This window comes from Indicator indicator, chromosome 37 (genome assembly GCF_027791375.1).
Source record: "Indicator indicator isolate 239-I01 chromosome 37, UM_Iind_1.1, whole genome shotgun sequence".
In the NCBI taxonomy this organism is placed as follows: domain Eukaryota; kingdom Metazoa; phylum Chordata; class Aves; order Piciformes; family Indicatoridae; genus Indicator; species Indicator indicator.
In genome coordinates, this window is record NC_072046.1 from 571,830 (window position 1) to 578,429 (window position 6,600).

The following is a 6,600-nucleotide window of genomic DNA, read 5'->3' on the forward strand; positions in this document are numbered from 1 at the left end:
GCGCTGTCCAGCCGCGTGGTGCTGAAGGGCCGGGAGGGGCGAGAGCGAGGGAGGGGCTGGCTGCTTGGATAGGGGACTTGGCATAGGGAATCCGGTCTGGCACAAGGCTCTGCGGGCACAGGGGGTGTCTCTGGGAGACACGGAGGGTGCAGGAAGTACTGGGAGCTCTGGAGGACATGGAGGGTGCAGAGGGTTCTGGGAAGTCTAGGGCACATGGAAGGTGCAGGGAGTACTGGGAGCTCTGGGGACACGGAAGGTGCAGGGGGTTCCAGGATCACAGAAGGTCCCATGAGCTCTGTAGGGCACAGAGGGCCCAGTGGTACCCAGATCTTTGTGAGACATAGAGATCCCATGGCAATACCATCCTGCTAGAGGGGATGTTCCGACCTAGCTCCAAGTTCAGCTCTTCTGCCCACCTCTCCATGCCCCTCAGGAGTTAAGGCCAAGGTGACCACCACCCTTTCCTTCCTGAGACATCCCCTCTGGCCAGCCCTCTTCTCCTGGTCCCACTGCTAAGGCCAGTGTCCACTGAGGGGCTTGCTATTATTATTTTGTTATGCACAATTTTTCAGGCATGAAATTGGTCTAAGAGGATTATGGTCCATTATCATCAGCAGGAGTGGTTTGCTGGGATTTTCAATTAATATTCCAGTGCACCTCAGCAATGCTCACGAGGACAAGGCCATGCCCATGGGGCACTCGACCCACCACATTGCCTGCCCACAGCGATGCGAGTGGGCAAGCAAAAGCAGGTGCCCTTTCAGGCTCATTTCAGAGCCCTGATGCTGCTTTTATCTCTGTCTCTCAGAGAAGTCATCCTTCCCCAGTGGAGAAAAACTTGTTCTATTGTTGAAGAGGGTGAAAAACCCATTATCTCCCCCCCATCCACTCTGCACACTGCCTCTGCCGTGATTTACTGCGAGTCGTGGAGGATGTTTTGCTCTATATTACACAGATGCAGCTTAATAGCATGGGGGAGGGAGAGGGACACGGAGTCCAGGCTCCTGCCTTTTCTGTTTTCTTGTTGATATACTGGGTGACTCCAGGGAGACAGCTCTGTGCTGCAATTTCCTCGCTGGAAAACAGGGACGCTGGTCACTTGGCCTTGTGAGATTCCTGGCTGACCAGTTCTGCAAAGGGAAAGCAAACTATTATTGCTACAGCTAATATGACCATAATTATGATTATTAATCACCAAGCAGTCAGGATTTAAGGTTGGCCTCCTGCCCTCCTCTCATCCCATAAATCAGTCCGGGATGTTCACGGACACGTCACGTGGGCAGGGATGTGTCTGCTGGGGAGGGCACGTGCCGGCGTGCAGCCCTCTGCAGAGGTGAGCACAGGGTCACCAGTGGGGCTGTGGGCATGACCCAGGGCACAGCCCCAGCCTCCCCAGCCCCTCTGCCAGGTCTATGGGGTGACTCCAAGGAAGAACTGTCCTGCTCTGGGCATGACAATAAGGCCACTCTGATCTTTCTTTCTCTGGCCAGAGTCTCATCTCAGCACATCGCTGACGGAAGAGCCTCTCTTACCAACCCACTTCCCCATGCAGCTCTCGCAGATGGAGTTGAGTCATGTCATTCCCTTTCAGGTTATTACTGACTAAGCTCCAGGAGCCTCCCAGTGCCCTCATGGTTCTTCCAATCCCCCCATGGCTCTTCCAATCCCCCCATGGCTCTCCCAGTCTCCCCAGGGCATCCCTCCAGAGCCAGGCTTGTCCATGAGGCTGCTGGTCCTGCCCTGCCTCCCTGCCCTCCTTGGACCACTCTATGCCCAGACTTGTTTCAATTCCCTGGGTCTTAAGCATATGTTTGCAGTTAATCCTGTGCTTATATTTTATCCCAAAGAGGAAGAATTGGAGTCTCTGGGCAAATTCTCCTGCTGTTCAAGGCAACCAAAGGGCTCCCTCTAATTCAACCCAGCAGTAATCCTCCCCCTCCCTGCCCTACTCTCCTCCTCCTCATCCTCCTCCTCCCTTGCTCAGTTCTTTCCTCTCATTCTCATCCTCCTTGAATGTTTTTGAGGTTTTGCTCCTTTCCTCTTCTTCCCTTCCTACCCACATCCCAGAGAATTAGCGGAAAACCACCTGCTTTCCAGAGCAAAGGAGACCTCAGTGCTTCCCAAGGGTCCACCCCCCTCCCTGCTCCTGCAACACAAGTGCATAAGAAGCCACTTGGGAGTGCAGGGAGTTCTGATCCGTGCAGGGAATTCTGATCTCTGTGGGGAATTCTGATTCATACAGAGAATTAGTACCCACCCAGCAAGGAGCTGCCCTGGGCAGGTACAGGTGCACTGGAGAAGGGGGTCCAGAAGAATCTACCCAGAGAAGGGGATGTGGATTTGGGGTGGGAGGTGTGGGATGCAGGGGGCTGGTACCCACTGGAATCCCAGCACAGCAACTGTTAGCTGGCACTTGCTGGGAGGAATGTTTGCCAACCCAGAGCTGGCATTTCTGCACAGCTCTCTAATTAGAGCCACACTGCAAACACAGCCAGCATGGAGAGAAGAGGCTCTCACTGTCCCTCAAGCTGCTCACAGCCACCAGCTCTGTCCCTAGATGGGCTCAGGTGTCCTGGCTGCCTGGCACTGCCCCTGATTTGCCCTTCACTTTGGGAAGATGCTCCAGGGATCATAGAATCACAGAGTGGGTTGGAAGGGACCTTAAACATCATCCAGTTCCAATCCCCCACCATGAGCAGGGACACCTCCCACCAGTCCAGGTTGCTCAAGGCCTCATCCAAGCTGGCCTTGAACACCTCCAGGGAGAGGGCATCCACAACCTCCTTGGGCAACCTGTTCCACTGTCTCACCACCCTCACTGGAAAGAATTTCTTCCTAATCTCCAGTCTAAAACATCCCCTCTTCCAGCTTAACTGTGACAGGGAAAGGAGGAGTTGGGAATGTCCATGGATTTGCAAGTGAGAAAGATTCTCCTTGTCCTGTCTCCCTGCTCCACTCCACCGCTCCAAATCCTGACATATTTTTTCCAGGCTTTCACCTTCCCTACTGTTTGTTTGCTAAATATAAAGAAAAAAAAAAAAGAAAGAAAGAAAGAAAGCAAGCCTCACCCAAAATAAACAGCAGTTAAATGTGCAGCCAAAATTAACCCTCATCAGCCTGGGCTTTCCGCCATGCCATCGCGGGGGAGACCCAACGGGAGGCTGCAAGCCTGGGAAGGACTCAGTGACATTAAACCAAGTGATGGACATTGATTCATCAGAAAAGCTACTTCCCACTTGGAAGCAGCAGAAAAAGCCACGGGGACTCAGCTTTGGGATGCTGGCTACATCCTGCCCATCCTCACCAGGGAAACTGAGGCACAGGGCAGGCTTGTGACTCTCCCAGAGTCCCTCCTTGGGGCCAGGAGGATGGAGAGGGTGAGCAGGTGGCTGCATGGAGATGCTGCAGGGAAGGGCAGGATGTGGCTGCAGGAGGGGGATGCTGGCAGTGGCTGCCGCAGGTCTGTTTTGCTGGAAACCCTCCTGGGCATTGCAGGGAGAGGAACCAAGTGCCAAGGGCTTGGCCACACACTCCCTCCTTGCTTGGGGCTGAAGTCCTTCCAGTCTGCAGCAATTCTCACCCTGCAGCCTGTGAGGCCTTGGTGGGAGAGTGTCAACTCAGTGGGGAGCCCTGAGAGGTGGGAACCATCAGAGAATCATGGAGATTGGAAAAGACCTTGAAGGACATTGAGTCCAACCATCAACTCAGCACTGCAGCTCACCACTACACCATGGCCCTCAGCACCACATCTACACAGCTTTGAGTCTCCTCCAGAGTTGACTACTCCACCACTGCCCTGGGAAGCCTGGTCCAGGGCTTTGGGGGAAGAAATTTCTCCTAATGTCCAACCTAAAGTTCCCCTGGTGCAACTTGAGGCCCCACCATCTTGGGGCACATGGAGATGGGTAGAGCCTGCTTTGATTTCCTGCTGCCAAGGTACCCCAGGGAAGCAGGATGGGGGGATGCTGCCCACCCAGGCTGGGGGCTCTGTGGGGCTGGGCAGACCCCCAGGTGCATCCCCTGATGACAGTAGGACCCAGCTGTGTGTTTGGTGTGTGGGTGGCACCACCCAGCTGCCTGATGCTGGATGGAGAGCACATTGGAAGGGTGGCAGTGTCATTTGGACTGGACCTCAACCCTGCTCCATTGGTATTGGAATTTTGAGCTAAGCCATGGGCCTGGGGGGAGCCTGAGATTTTTAAGAATTGGTGACTTTAGGGTCCCCTGCTTGGCCCCAAGTTCACCTTCAAGGTGTTCAAGAAGCAGGGAGGGGAGGATGATGCCAGACAGGACTTGTGGGGGCTGAAGCCACAGGCAGTGAACTACAAGGGATGGGGACTCCCTGGTCCCTGTCATGGCTCATCACATCCCTGGGACACCCAAGCACTACCTTCCCCCCATCTCCACGGCCCAGGTTGGCCCCTGCTGATGGCCTCTAGCTGCTGCCAAGCTGTGGCTGCATATTTCCAGGCGCTCCTTGTCCCTGGGGAAGGGGAATGTGAGGAACGTGGCCCCATGCACCCTGCCTGCTCCTGCCCAGCCACACCAGCTAAGAATAGACCTGGCTTGGCTAGGCCCCCACCAGCAGCGAGGGGCCACAGGGTGGGGGACCCCCCAGCCACCTTCCTGCAGTGGAGAACAAACCTCAAAGAAATGGAAAAATGGGTTTCTGGGGTGCCTGAGCTGGAAAAGGGGACCCAGGGTGTTTCTTACTTTGAATTCATGAGATCTTGAAGCAAATCTTCTTTCCCAGAGCCTGGCCCAAGGGCAGAGTGGTGCAGGGCAGCCCCTCCACCAGCCTGGGGTACCTGCTGCTCTTCATCAAGGAGTTCTGTGAATTGAGGATTGAGGGGGAATCTCTTCTTTTTTTCTGCTTTTACCTTTTTTATCTTGTTCTTCTTCTTTTTTTTTCCTCTCCTCAGGGAGTAATTTTGCTAAGCCTCCTAATTTCAGCAGAAAGCATGATGCAGGAGCCAGAAGGCAGCAAAATCTCTCCAGATGTTATCACAGCAGGGAAGGGAACTCATCCTCAGTTTAGAGGTGTCTCCTAAAACATTGCAGCGGCTTGGCAGAGCCCTCAGGGCACCAGCTTCTCACTGCCCAGAAAAGCTTCACCTGGGCCACCCCCCTCACAGCCCAGCAGCTCCAAGGTGGGACCTTGATCCTCCCCCCTGGGCTGCACTGGGCATAATCACGGAATCATGGAATTGTTAGGGTTGGAAGGGACTGCAAGGATCACTCAGTTCCAAACCCCCTGCCATGGGCAGGGACACCTCACACTACATCAGATTGCTCAGAGCCACATCCAGCTTGACCTTAAAAACCTCCAGGGAGGAGGCTTCCACCACCTCCCTGGGCAACCTGTGCCAGGGTCTCGTCACCCTCATGGTGAAAAACTTCTTCCTAACATCCAGTCTAAATCTACCCATTTCTAATTTTTTTTTCATAATGTTGTGTCCAGCCCTATCTCCTGGGTGAATTTTGGACCTGTGTTGAAGGCAACCTGGTATCCAAGCCCATTCCACCTGCTGCATGGACTTTGCACCTGTGTTGAAGGTACTCTGGTGTCCAGCCCCATCCCACCTGCTTCAAGAAGCTTGAACTTGTGTCGAAGGTCTCTTGGTGTCCAGTCTCATTTGTTGCATGCATCTTGAACCTGTGTTGAAGGTAGCTTGGTGTCCAGCCCCAGCCCATCTGCTGCATGGACCTTGAACCTGTGTTGAAGGTAACCTGGTATCCAACCCCAGCCCATCTGTCACATGCACCTTGAACCCATGTTGAAGGTGGACTGGTATCCAGCTCCATCTCTTCTGCTGCATAGACCTTGGACCCGTGGTGAAGCTAACCTGGTGTCCACCTCTGTTTTCTGGATGAGCTGTGGGCTTGAGTTGTTTGTCTGTCTCTGAGCAGGAGGCCACAGTTCAATGCACCTTTGTAGCTATGTCCAGTGTCCATCCCAGGACAGGGTCAGCTCCTGTGTGGATTCTCTTGATGTCTGGTTAGGGCTGGGCTTGTGGTGCAGCCCCTGAGTGAGTGTTCAGTGTGGCTTCTTTACTTTTTATCCTCCACGAAGCAATTTTCATGAAACTCATAGGATCTTGATGATCTTGGAGACCTCTTTTCCTCTAAAAGGACAGAAGGGAGGCAGGGGGCTCAAAATCACATGTGAAGAGCTGATCTGGATGGAGCACACCTGCACCAGCCTGCTTTCCCAGGCTGAAAATACACTTGGCTCCCAACCCAGCTCTCACCACGCCAGGTCTGTGCTGCTGGGGAGGGGGGAGAGCAGCGTGCCCGGCGTGCAGGGATATAAAGCAGACACCTCAGGATGTGGCTGTGGGAAGGACATGGGCTGAGTGCAGGCGTCTGGGGTGGCAGCTCCAGGCTCCGGGGGGCTGACAAGCAGTTGGGGTTTCACCTCCTCCTGAGTGTGCCTTGCTTGGGGGAAGATTGAAAGCAAACAAAAACCTGAGCGTGGGCGGGCAGGCACCTGCCTTCTGCTCCTCCCTGGGGAGCAAGGAGCCTCTTCCAGGCCTCAGTTTTCCTCATGTGAGGCATGACCAAGGGCAGAGGCCATCGGATAGGAGGGGGACAAGTGGA